Raw genomic sequence first — 14735 nt, 5'->3', positions numbered from 1 at the left:
GGTTAAATGATTTTGCTAACATCTAACTCTAGGTTCTCGTTACCACTTCCTGCCGGAGAACCCTTTCATTACGGATGATCGACTGCTTCAACAGAAGATTCTGACAATACTCTCCGATATTTTCTCGAGACCTTGTGCCTGTTGCTTTTGCAATTCCCTACCACCGAAAAATCCCTATGGATAAATACTTACACCTGTCGTTCTTACTTTTATTCCCAATTGGTCTTGTTATTACAAGATACCCCGAAATACTCGTCGTTGTTTCGATAATCCTTTGAGCTTTCTGCCTTGCTATTCTTTGTCACCTGAATACCCCTACGGATAATTCTCGCACTTATCGAGTATCCGCTCATCTCCCAGTTGCTCATGTGTTTCACAATGGTCATCGAAATACTATTCGATCCTCCAAAAATCCTTAGTAGCTTATTGCTCTGCAATACTTGTCTGCTTGCATGATGGATGCTTTCTATATGTCTGGCAATATTCGTTAGTATCCTTAGGCACCGTCATTTTGATCCCTTTGATTCAACATGGGTGCGAATGCACGCAATCATCAGTTGATCCTTTTAAATTATCTTTCCGGCTCAGACGTCATTTTAAACATGAGCTAGTTCTCAACAAATCCAATCGCCGTCGATTGTACCCCTAAGGCTATTCAACTTATCCATCCCTAATTAGAACATTGCTTCTGATCCCTTGATTTGAAAATCATAATTCCTTTGCATTTGAGCTCTGGATTAGTCAGTTGTTTCCATAATCCAATGCCTTTGCATTGTTACTTCCTCTGGTTGTGTGCCAATGCTCACGTCAGCTCTGTTAAGGGCCGACAGATCCTTTCATGGATTTTATCCGACAACGTCCTTCATATTCAATAACCCTGTGAGCCTTTCCTCGGATACATAATGCTTTTGGTGAATTGTATCCTCTGTTTTTCTCAACCATGCTCTGTTTTCGAGCTGGTGGTATTTACGATTGAAGCTTGTGGTATATGATTTCATGATACCCTGACGGGTTGAACCTATGCCTTCCTTAATCTGTGTGAACCCGAAAGTTTTCACGGGTCATACTCCTCTAGTAATTCACCAGGTAGGTTTTGACACTGAAATCATTTTTAACTAGAGCAGTGAATGAAAGGTTATTCATTGAAGAAGTGGGAGTCGACCTTGAACCTTGCGTTCATGCCCATGGACACGATGTAGATCTTACCATTAAAGCTTCTCTTAATTAATTATTCCTTTGGTATAAGTTCATATTATATCTGGGATCTGGCCTTTTGCAATCGTGGTTCCGACCATGTTCTCCTTTAAATACCATTTCTCGTGCAAGTTTAAGCACTTGTCTTCTGCGGAGTAATACCCCAGACCAACCTCTACTTTGATTTTTCGTCGAGTATTACCCCATGGTATCTCAAGATTATCACGAAACTGCATAACTTCTTATGAGTTCTTCATCAAGTGCTACATTCTCATTGATTCCAATTTTTCATGGGCTCTGAGTAATTTAACACTCAAAGTCATCGATAACTGAATCGAGTCCGCACTGCGATTCAACAACTCTTAGTAATCTTCAATGCATACAAGTTTGTACTCGGTCGTGTCATTCCCAGCTGATTGACCACATCATCATCGTCAGGCTTACTGCTTGACCATTCTACCTATGTCCTTCATCCTCGGGACACAATCCTGACAGTGCTCTAAGCTTACATCGAACTTTCACCATCATATTGTTTGTCTTGAGAGACAACTCTGAATTCTGAGATGGCATCTTATCTATGGTTATAATAACCTTTTGCTTCACCATTCCCTTGGCTTGATGTCATCGCCGAGCGATTGCATCCTCATGGGGCCTCTCAGCAAAATTTGTTGTGATCATCATCAACATTTTAACTCCTTCCAGGATACCAATCAAATTCATGATGAGAAATACCATCCTTGCCCTCGATGATTTGTGTTATCATCGACCACTTTATTGCCTTCCGTTCAACACAAACTTGTTCGTGTTTTGTGTTATACCTTGGGATCCTTGCTAACCAGCAGTTGTTCTTCCTTACCTTGGAATATTACCACCTTTTATATCAAGGATGTTGTGAGAATTACTCCACCTCTTGAGAATTCTTGGTATAGTGATACTTCTCACCATCACCATTCTTTCTTGGTCCCTGTGTTGATTCTAACCGGGATACCAACGAGTGAACGGCACTGTTTGGATTCTACCCTTCTAACAACCCTATTGCTTCGAAGTTAATGATCGACAGTTCATTCTTAGCCTATCGGTTATTGAATCCACATTCTAACCTCGATCATGCTCCCTAAGCCCATATTTCGGGTGCACCTTTCAACCAATGTTTAATTGTGTATGTTTTCCTCGAGCATACACCATCATATTATTTGATCTGACAAATGTTATCTCCTTGTTTACATAACCGTGGAAATCCATCTTTTGGAAATCTCGATTAGTTGTCGCTGAGTCCATCAGCAACCTCCCCACCCTCTCCTTGGTTTAAATGATGAACTCTTGTTTCAGAACTCGCTTCCATAGTTCATTTTCCGAGGATCTTACAATATTGTCTCGTCAATTTGTTTTGCACCTTTCCTTCTCAGGCATCCTGAGTCTGAGGTATCCTAACACCAATCAGATCTGAATCTCGGTCAGATATGATGGTTGGAACATTTTACCAAGAGTTATAACACTAGTCTTTTATGACCCGGTAAGGTGATGGCATGCCCAGCACACCTGGCCGGATGACCTGCTGTTATAGTTTCCTTATTAGCAAGGTTATCCATTCCTCCATGAGGAAATTGCAAGACTTATTCTACAAGTTGTTCCTGATGGATCGTTCCTGTATCCAAAGTCTGGCCTTTGCTTGAAGGCCATGTCAATGCTATCTCGAAGCATGTCTGTGGTAATCCGATTTTCAATAAGAGCATTTGAAGCATAATGCTAAATGTTTCTTGATCAATTATCCAAACATTGTTGTATGGGTAATGTCATGAAATTTCTCTCCCTTTTCCTGAAGGTTTTTCTACTTTATATCCTACCATGGATATCATGCTCTGCTTGTCCTTGGGAAGGGTATACCCCTGGTATATGTGTCAAACACATTTTTCTTTCCATTGTTTTGATTAAATCTGATAGACAGTTTTCCCTTTCCATTGGTTTGTTTAAACCCTTTCTATGATCTATATGATATAAGCAGTAATAATTCCCTGCTTGTGCAAACATCTCGGTGTACAATTCTGTCAGCAAGACCCTGTTACTATTGTTGATGACATTCCGGTAGCCACCGATCGAGGAGAACTTTGCCTATTGGTCTGCCTCGTTCAACGAGCAGGAAAATGGTTCTCTTCGTCCCTCGCCCTTGGTACCAATGTTGTTGCCGACATAACCAACACACTATCCTCTGACATGCCTTGCTTACATGATCAAGCAAGACGTCACCGCCCTTCCTACTTTTAACACACATGGTGGGCCCATAACCCACAGGTCCATAGGATCGAAACCTGACTCTCCTGTACACCCCTTGTTTCCATGGTTGTTCCTCGCGCGTGGCCTCGTATGTAATTCACGAGCCACCTTCTGAGAGATCACCAATTCTGGTATCCGAAACAATACTTATGCCCATTGCTCTGAACCCCTTTCACCTTGTAATTAGGCCCTCAAACGATTACCTACCCGCTTGAGACTTCTCGTGGTACCTCCTTACTTTACTCTCGATATTTTCTTAAAGTTTCAGTTCGAGAGTTGCATTTTAGGCCCGGAGTAAAGTTCATTTTGTTCGACTCATTTTTAGGAGTCGGGGAAAATTTACTTTAGTAATTTTGGAGCTCGTTTAGATTTTCTTTTCTGTGTTTTTCTGCGCACGAAACCGTTTAAAAAAAACCCGCAGGCCAGCCGGGCCAAAGGCCCAGCCAGCCGGCCTCCTCCCAGCCGCGCGCGCGCCAGCGCCAGGCGCAGGCAGCCGCCGTCCCTGGCTGAATCCTATTAGGATTCTAGGCTAGCCCTTTCCTTTGTTTCGTTTTCCTTTTCCTACTCTATTTCTTGTCCCCTACCCCAAGTCTCCTCTCCCCTCCCCAATATAGATACCCCAACACCCCCCTCTAAACCCATCAAATCAAACCCCAAGCCCCAAGCCCCGCACCCCACACCCGCGCCGCCGCACCTTGCCCGCGCCGCCACACCTTGCCCACGCCGCCGCCGCCCTACGCCCACGCCGCCGGAGCCCCTCGCCAGAGGTTGCCCCGCGTCTCTTTTCCTCGGATCGTTTTCTTCTAATCGTTCCGATTCTTTTCTTCTCTTCCGATTCGTTTTCTAGATCGGTTTTTCGTTTCGGTTTTCTTCTCCGAAACCCTAGATCGGATTCGTTTTCTTTTCCTATTTAGTTGCCTTTGGACCGTTCGCCGGACCGTTCGTCCTAACGAACATGATCACCGGATTCTTCTAGGTTAACGAACACCTGTTCGTTTAACCGTTCTTCTTTTTCTTCTCGTCGGATTTATTCCGCGATCGCGATCTCAAATCCGATCTTCGTTCTAGTCTTTCTTCTCGCTCATTTATCGGAATCAGGTGATTCAAGCGCCTGGAGTTTCGTTTCGAAACCGCCGTTCCGTCTAAGATCCTGCAACGTATGGGAGAAGTCGCTTATAAGTTAGCACCGCGTTTCGTTGGACCATATAAGATCCTGCAACGTATGGGAGAAGTCGCTTATAAGTTGGAATTACCAGAGGAACTGTCAGGAGTTCATGATGTATTCCATGTTTCTCAGCTGAAGAAATGTCACGCCGAGATGGCGGAGGTACCGCTAAGAGATACCGTGCCACTCGAAGCGATTCAGTTGAAGGACGACTTAACGTATGAGGAGAAACCAGTCAAGATTCTCGAGTATGCCAGCAGAGTTACTCGCAGCAAGGTTATCAAGTTCTGCAAAGTTCAGTGGAACCACCATTCAGAGGATGAAGCCACCTGGGAAAGAGAAGAAGATTTGCTCAAGGACCACCCTCACCTATTTTCTAGCCAACCCGAATCTCGAGGGCGAGATTCATCTTAAGGGGGGTAGGTTTGTAACATCCCAAATTTTTAATTTGGAATGTTATACACTAGATCATCATGCATATCATATTTTCTTGCATTTTGGTTGATCCTCGAAATTTCACGCAACTCAAGGACCCACGGAGAGAGTTGGAGATTTCGCTATTTTCATATTTGAGAGTTTTCTCAAATTTTGAAAAGAGGATCATTTGATTTATTTATTTTATCTTCAATTATTTTTCCTATATCAAAAATGAGAGAGGGAATAATATGACTTTCCCAAAATTTAGGAAAAATGAAGATTTAATAAATAGATCAAGTTTTGGTTTTGCCGGAGTTTTATATGCATTTTATTTGGATAGGGAAAAAATGCGTGTTTTCGAAAATTGCATTTTAGCCCGGAGTAAAGTTCATTTTGTTCGACTCATTTTTAGGAGTCGGGGAAAATTTACTTTAGTAATTTTGGAGCTCGTTTAGATTTTCTTTTCTGTGTTTTTCTGCGCGCGAAACCATTTAAAAAAACCCGCAGGCCAGCCGGGCCAAAGGCCCAGCCAGCCGGCCTCCTCCCAGCCGCGCGCGCGCCAGCGCCAGGCGCAGGCAGCCGCCGTCCCTGGCCGAATCCTATTAGGATTCTAGGCTAGCCCTTTCCTTTGTTTCGTTTTCCTTTTCCTACTCTATTTCTTGTCCCCTACCCCAAGTCTCCTCTCCCCTCCCCAATATAAATACCCCAACACCCCCCCTCTAAACCCATCAAATCAAACCCCAAGCCCCGCACCCCACACCCGCGCCGGCGCACCTTGCCTGCGCCGCCGCACCTTGCCCACGCCGCCGCCGCCCTACGCCCACGCCGCCGGAGCCCCTCGCCGGAGACCTCGCCGGAGGTTGCCCCGCGTCTCTTTTCCTCGGATCGTTTTCTTCTAATCGTTCTGATTCTTTTCTTCTCTTCCGATTCGTTTTCTAGATCGGTTTTTCGTTTCGGTTTGCTTCTCCGAAACCCTAGATCGGATTCATTTTCTTTTCCGATTTAGTTGCCTTTGGACCGTTCGCCGGACCGTTCTTCCTAACGAACGTGATCACCGGATTCTTCTAGGTTAATGGACACCTGTTCGTTTAACCGTTCTTCTTTTTCTTCTCGTCGGATTTATTCCGCGATCGCGATCTCAGATCCGATCTTCATTCTAGTCTTTCTTCTCGCTCGTTTATCGGAATCAGGTGATTCAAATGCCTGGAGTTTCGTTTCGAAACCGCCGTTCCGTCTAATCAACTTAAACAAGTTTTTGCCCGGTAAAATTTGACCTAGTTTCAACTTGCTAGAACCGAGTTGTTTTCTTCCGCCTTTTGTTTTCCGTTTCTTTGTTCGGTTCGTTCTTTCTTTGCAACCGGAGTTCTTAAGTTGAACTTTCTGGTTCGTTCTCTTGTTCGAGTTTTACCTGTGCATTAGATGAGTACTTATTGTATGCTTGTTGTTTGTCTGCGATAGATTACCCGGATTGCGCCGCCTGTTACTTCGAAACCCTAGGTCTCGCGGATCATCAGCAAGGCAAGTAACACTTTGATCATACCTTTTCTACAACCCATGTTTTATTTCATTAGATCAATCCTCTCACATTGCATGATTAGGATCTAATTAAATTGTGGGATGGGAAGTAGATGAGGTAGTACCTATTACCTGTTTATTATGAAACCTTTGGGAGTTACTTCTATGTTTGCTTATTATGCCATGCTATGCCAGTAGACGTGGATAGGGTGAGTGATATCCATGACAGATGTGAGTTGATAATTTTAAATGGTTTATCTAAGGTGGCAACTTAAACACACATCTGGGTGGATTGAGGCACCTGATGTCTATCAGGACTTGCCTGTTTTATTTTGGACCGCCACCCAGGCTCAAAGGGATCATAAGATCTTTCATGCTAGAAACTTCCGTGTGCAGCCACAAGACATTATGGGCTCTGGCATAGTTGACTAAGTTGTGCGAACTCTTACAGTGGTAGACTAGCAGATGTAGGGGATGTAGGTGTACCGGTCTACCCGATCGTAAGGTGCTAGCGCCTCTGAAAGACTATGTCTCGGTCATCCGTCTTCTCAAACACCATGTAGTGCGAGAAACCAAACGGAGGCGATCGAGTCTTGTGGGGAAAAGTGCGCAAACCTCTGCAGATTGTACAAACTAATCATGATTAGCCGTGTCCCCGGTTATGGACAACTTGAGTATCTAGTACTTGAATATCATGTGAATCTCAACATGCTACTTCTAATTAATGTTGTTGGGTTTTAATTGTTCACTTAATTGGGATCGGAATGCTGTCAACCATTCTCGATGTTTCACAAATACCATGATAGTTAAATAAATTTATTCCTTTGCAGTAGGGAAAAACTGGCTTTACGCAAAACTGTAACCATAGAGCTTTCCACCAGCCATATATGCATATAGTATAGCTGTTTCATTCCATTACTCTCTATGTGTTACATTGCCAGCATATTCCATGTGCTGACCTGTTTTCGGGCTGCAACGTTAATGTTGCAGACTTTTCAGACGATGATTGAGATGTTTTAGGTCATGGTCCTATACTCAGTGATGCCGTTGGAGTTGATGGACCCATTTATCTTCCAAGTCTTCCGCTGTTATCGACATTAGATGGCCTTAAGCCATATTTATTGTAATAAGCTCTCTTTGAGACAACAATGTAATAAGTGTGTGATTGCCACTCTGCTATAAATCCTTCGATGTACTGTGTGGTGTCAGCATTACTGATCCAGGGATGACACCCGAGCACAGTAGACTTGATCCATTCGGGTCGGGTCGCCACAACCCCCGCTCTCCCCTGGCCGCAACCCATCCACACTGGTCGCGCCCTTCCGCCTACAGCCGCTGCCGCCTCGTGCGCACGTGCTCGTCGTGCCCGTGGCCTCCCGCCCGAGCCGCTCGCAGCGGATCTCCCTGCTGCTGCTCTGCACAGCCCCGTCCGCGCCGCGCTCTTCACTGCTGCTCGCCGCGACCCGCAACCGCCGTTGCTGCTGCTGCTTCCTGCCCTTCGCTCACGCTGCCGCCGGCCCCTTCCTCTGCCTACTGCCCCGCCCGCCTGCCGCCTCACCGTGCCCCTGCATCCGGGCATCGCCCAACGCCCAAACGGGCTGGGCGCCTGCGCTCTACGCCCGCGCCCGCTCGCATCCGAACCCACTAGGGCCCCTAGGGCCAATGACATGTGGGGCAACACCCTGGAACGGTTAAAAGAAACATATGTAAAACAGGAATTAAAAATAATAATTAATACAAATATTAATTAATTAATTAACTAAAATAATTAACTTAATTAATTGTGTTTAATTAACCTAATCCATTAATTAAACTTAATTAAACCTACTTAACTAAACCCTCATTAACATGTTAGTCTATGGCAGGTGGGTCCCACTGGACCCACAGTCCAGATTTGACTCTGCTCAGCCAGGTTTGACCTGCTGACATCATGGTGATGTCATGCTGACATCACCTTTCTTGTTCTGGATAATGTTCGGTTTAAATAATAAAATAAATTTCAAAAAAGCATAAAACTTTGATAAATCATATAAAATAATCTGTAGCTCGTATGAAAATACGTTGTACATGAAAGTTGCTTAGAATGACGAGACGAATCCGGATATGCAGTCCGTTCGCCCACCACACATCCCTAGCATAGCAAACCTGCAACATTTCACCTCCGGTTCATCTGTCCAAAAACGCGAAACATCGGGAATACTTTCCCAGATGTTTCCCCCTTCGCCGGTATCACCTATCCCTGCGTTAGATCACCTCTAGCACCGCGTTTGTCATGTTATGTTTGATTACTCTGTTATTTATTGTGTTCCCCCTCCGTTACTTTTTTGGTAGACCCCAAGACCGCTGCTGGTACCCTTGTGATCGACTACGATGTTGACGACCCCTTCTTGCCAGAGCAACCAGGCAAGCCCCCCCCCTTGATCACCAGATAACGCCTACTCTCCTCTATAATGCTTGCATTAGAGTAGTGTAGCATGTTACTGCTTTTCGTTAATCCTATCCTGATGCATAGCCTGTCATTGTTGCTACAACTGTGGTTACCTTTACCTGCAATCCTAATGCTTAGTATAGGATGCTAGTTTATCATCAGTGGCCATACTTTCTTGTCCGTCTGCCATGCTATACTATCGGGCCGTGATCACTCGGGAGGTGATCACGGGTATATACTTGTACATAAATACATGCTATACAGTTGGTGACTAAAGATGGGTCGGCTCGTAGGAGTACTCGCAAGTGATCCACGGATTGGGTCCGAAAGGACGTTTGTCCCGACGGCCCTCTGAGTGGATCTTTGTGGCGAAGCGACAGGGTAGGTTGAGACCACCTAGGAGAGAGGTGGGCCTGGCCCTGGTCGGCATTCGCGGTTATTTCAAGATAACACGTTTAACGAGATCTTGGTATTTGATCTGAGTCTGGCTACTGGCCTATACGCACTAACCATCTACGCGGGGATAGTTATGGGCACTCGACGTCGTGGTATCGGGCGAAGCCTTCGTGACGTCAGCGACTGAGCGGCGCGCGCCGGATTGGACCGGAACGCCTGCTAGGCTAGGTCTGCTTCTGGCCGCGTTCACAACGTGCAGGTGTGCAAAGGGCGATGGGCCCAAACCCCTGCGCCATAAGATTTAGACCGGCGTGTTGACCTCTCTGTTGTGCCTAGGTATGCCTGCGACGTGTTGATCTTCCGAGGCCAGGCATGACCCAGAAAAGTGTGTCCGGCCCAATGGGATCGAGCGTGTTGGGTTATGTGGTGCACCCCTGCAGGGAAGTTAATCTATTCGAATAGCCGTGATCTTCGGTAACAGGACGACTTGGAGTTGTACCTTGACCTTATGACAACTAGAACCAGATACTTAATAAAACACACCCTTCCAAGTGCCAGATACAACCCGGTGATCGCTCTCTCATAGGGCGACGAGGGGAGGATCATCGGTTAGGGTTATGCTATGCGATGTTACTTGGTGAACTTACCATCTACTCTCTTCTCCTGCTGCAAGATGGAGGTTACCAGAAGTGTAGTCTTCGAAAGTACTAGCTATCCCCCTCTTATTCCGGCATTCTGCAGTTCAGTCCACATATGATAGCCTTCTCCATTTGATACCAATGCATACATATGTAGTGTAGCTCCTTGCTTGCGAGTACTTTGGATGAGTACTCACGGTTGCTTTGCTCCCCCTTTTCCCCCTTTCTATTCTCGATTGTTGCAACCAGACGTTGGAGCCCAGGAGCCAGACGCCGCTATCGACGATGACTACTACTACTCGGGAGGTGCCTACTACTACGTGCAGCCCGCTGACGACGACCAGGAGTAGTTTAGGTGGATCCCAGGAAGGAGGCATGCGCCTCTTTCGATCTGTATCTCAGTTTGTGCTAGCCTTCTTAAGGCAAACTTGTTTAACTTATGTCTGTACTCAGATATTGTTGCTTCCGCTGACTCGTCTATGATCGAGCTCTTGTATTCGAGCCCTCGAGGCCCCTGGCTTGTAATATGATGTTTGTATGACTTATTTTATTTGTAGAGTTGTGTTGTGATATCTTCCCGTGAGTCCCTGATCTTGATCGTACACGTTTGCGTGTATGATTAGTCTACGATTGAATCGGGGGCGTCACAAACTTGATCCAGAGGGGTATTATTCATGTAAATAGAATAACAATTATTCTTTGATTTAGATGAATAACCGTATTGCAATAAACATGATCCAATCATATTATGCTCAACGCAAACACCAAATAACATTTATTTTAGGTTCAACACTAATCCCGAAGGTAAAGGGAGTGTGTGATGGTGATCTTATCAACCTTGGAATCACTTCCAACTCACATCATCACCTCGCCCTTAACTAGTCTCTATTTATTTTGCAACTCCTGTTTCGAGTTACTGCTCTTAGCAACTGAACTAGTATCAAATACCGAGGGGTTTGCTATAAACACTAGTAAAGTACACATCATGTAACATCCCAAAATTCTAAATTTTGGAATGTTATATTAAATAGATAGTTATGATTGATTGTGCGAAATTGAGTGAAATTCGAAACTTTTTGAAAGTTAAATGAGAGGGAATAAAAGGACTTTCCCAAACTTTCATTTTGCATTTATGATCTCCGTGAATTCAAATTCTTTTCAAATACAAAACCCTAGAGAGAAGATGACATGACTTCTTCCATTTAAATAAATGAAAAGGGTTTTTGAAAATATTTGAATTTCATTTGGAATATTTTTTTCAACTCAGAAACTTTATGCAACTCAATGATTTTCATGAGAGAAGATAAAATGACTTCTTCAAATTATATTAAATATGGGTTGGAAGTTTCAAAGAAACCAAATTTAATGCCCTATTGAAATCATTTTCAATTTGGAGTTATTTTGGTTTTTATTCAAATTATTTTTCTCCAAAAATAAAATATATGGAAATTAGGGAAAAATGATTCCCTACATTAGAAAGTTGGGTTTGAAATTATTTTGGTATTTTTAAAATGATTTTTATTTGGATTTTATTAGAACAGTAGCACTGTTTCATTTATTTGAATTTTTGTAGATTTTATTTAACGCTAGAAATGTTCATGTTGTAGAAAATCTTTTTCTGAAAATTTTGATATATTATATGCCTATATTATACTTAGTTTTTATTTTCTTTTTTGTTTTATTCAATTACATTTAAAAAATCTTTCTCCGCCGCCGAACTGGGCCGGCCCAATAGGACGCGGCCCAGCCCGCGTCACGCCGTGACCGACCTCCCGCAGGAGACCTGCTCCTGTATGTCGTCGCCGCCGTTAGACTCCGATCCGGGCACGCCTCCTGAAGTTCACCGCCTCTCCCACTATATATACTTCACCCCCGGGCCCCGCCTCTCTCTCCTCCCTCATAGCGCCGCCACCGCCCCTCGCCTCGCGCCGCCGCCGCACTTTTGCCCGCCACCACGCCGCCCCGCGCGGCCGCTGCCCCCGCACCTGCGCCGCCGCACCACCGCCGGAGCCGCCGCATCCCGCGCCGGCCACGTCGCCCCGCACCACCTTGCCCTACTCCGCTCTCGCCGGAGCCACTCGCCGCTGCTGCCGATCCGCCGCTGCTGCTCGAACTGATCCGCCGCCGGTTTTCGATGAAAACTGCCCGAACCGGTAATAAACCGCCCCAGTCCGGTTTATTCTTTTTTAGGGTTTCTTCGGTTTTCTTTTAGCCGGTTTTATTTATTACTTAAGTTAATTAGTGGACGTTCGCTAGTTTAGGATTTGTAGCGAACGGTTTTCGTCTTGTAAGCCACTGTAGCGAACGTTCGTTATTTAGTCTTTTTCTTTTTCTGATAGTTCTAGTCAGGGACTTCTTTGTAGATGTTTTATTTATAGTTTAGCCCCTGCTTTTCAAACTAGCGCAACTTTTTACTCGCTTGTGCAAATCCAATGAAACCAACGCCCACTTCTTCGTTATGATCTCCTCTATCCAGTTAATCAACTTGAACATATTTTTGAAAGTCTAAAATTTGATTTTCAAACAAATTTGAACTCAAACTTATTTTGTTCATAACTCGAGTTTTATAACTCCGTTTGAGTTGATTCGTTTTGCAAATTGAAGCTCTTGACCTATACTTTCTGAGAAGGCCAAATTCACATAATTTTGGTACTGTTAGAAATTGTTTTATGTTGCAAGAGTTAATTGCTTGTTTTTGAAGTTTTCCGAGATCTTTTCTTCGATTCTTTTTCATGATTGCTTATGTGTGGTTACTATTGCTTGCTTATGATAGATTAACCAGAGTGTGACGAGTAGGAATATCAGGTGTTATGAGTGCGAATCATCTTCATCAACAGTATGAGGCAAGTTCACACTTTGATCATATTTTTCATTACCCAGTTTTTATGCATTAGTTTCAACCCTCAAACATTGCATGAGTAGGATTGATAACATGTGGGTATTGGGAAGTAGTTTATGAGGTAGGAACCTATTGTCCTGCATTCAAACCTTGGGAGTTACTTTTACGTTATTCTCATACTGCTATGCCATGCTCGTAGACATGTATTGGTTTGAGAGAATTCATGGAAGATGTCAGAGATTATTGTTAACTAAGGTTTAACTTAAGGTGGCTACTTTAATACACATCTGGGTGGATTGGTTGGGGCACCCTGGGGATATACCAGTGGACTTGCCCGGACACCTCGAGATTTACCAGTGTTTTCCTAGGAGATCCCGAGGTTACCATGTGATCATCCTATGGTTTGCCACCCAGGCTCAAAGGGATCATAAGATTATTCATGCTAGAAACTTTTGTGTGCAGCCACAAGCCATTATGGGCTCTGGCATAGTTGAGTAAGTTGTGGGAAACCTTTCCATGATGGGCTAGCATATGTAGGGGATTGTAGGTGTACCGACCTATCTATCAGTTAAGGGGACCTCTTCGGAAAGACTGTGTCTCGGTCATCCGTTTCTCAAACATCATGTAGTGCAAGAAATCCAACGGAGGAGATCTAGTCTTGTGGGGAAAAGTGCGCAAACCTCTGCAGAGTGTACAAACTAATCATGATTAGCCGTTTCCCCGGTTATGGACATCTTGAGTATCTGGTTCTTGAATTATCCTATTGATCTCATCACTTTATTTAATTAACTAGTTGGGTTAATGATTATTTTAATTGGGATTGCGATGGGGTTACCATTCTCAATGTTTTCAACAAACTTTATAGTAAATAAAATATATTCCCTTGTTGTAGGGAAAAATTAGCTTTTCACAAAAACATGATATCCATAGAGTTTTTCCACCAGCCAAATATGCATGTAGTGATAGCTATTATTCAGCATTATCCTATGGTGTGAATTTGCCAGTACATTCAATGTACTGACCCTTTGTGGCTGCAACGTCTCATGTTGCAGGATTCTTACGACGAGTAGGTGATACGTTAGGGTTATGATTTCTACAGTCAACTTTGCCATTGGTGTTGATGGGAATCCACAACCTTGTTGTTACTTCCGCTATTTGGATTGAGGTAATAGTATTTATGTTACTTTATACATGTGATTTACCTCTGTTATAAAACCTCAAGTACTGTGTGTGTCAGCATACCGATCCAGGGATGATACTTAAGCACAGACACTTGACCGTCTAAGGTCGGGTCGCTACAAGATGGTATCAAAGAACATGTTGACTGTAGGACGTGACCCCTAGAAACTGGCAAGCCCATAGGAAAGCTTTTCTCTATAACTTCTTTTTAAAAAGATCTGTTACCTCCCTTCTCTTCCGAGCTTATTCAAATATTCCCTTTTAGCTAGACTATACCCCTTTCCCCTTTTGACCACACGAACATTCGACTGATGAGAACACTCCAAGAAGTACAAGATATCGGACAACTAAGACCACACCGGAATGAAGAGGATCTTACCGTGCATTATAATAATGGAAACTACAATGGTTGAAGACTCCGAAGACTAGGAGAATTTGAAGGCTTTGAAGAATTTCCAGATTTGTATGACCTAGGAAAGCTACCCTTATGGAACTTGTGAAACTATTGAAGCTGTCAATACCCGAGATCAAGGTGTGTCGGAGAAAGACCAGAACATGGAGAGTTCAAAACTCGAAGTTTTTGTCAAGAAAACCCTAAGACAGGAGATGTCAATTATGGAAGATAGCTCATGGCAATGACAAGAGCAGAAACACGATTATTCGTGATGTCATCGCCACTGATACTATGGTCAC

The sequence above is a fragment of the Triticum urartu genome, chromosome 4A (genome assembly GCF_056163025.1).
Source record: "Triticum urartu cultivar PI428250 chromosome 4A, HENAU_Tu73, whole genome shotgun sequence".
NCBI lineage: Eukaryota > Viridiplantae > Streptophyta > Magnoliopsida > Poales > Poaceae > Triticum > Triticum urartu.
The sequence above is the reverse complement of the archived record's forward strand: the minus strand, read 5'-3'. Positions refer to the sequence as shown.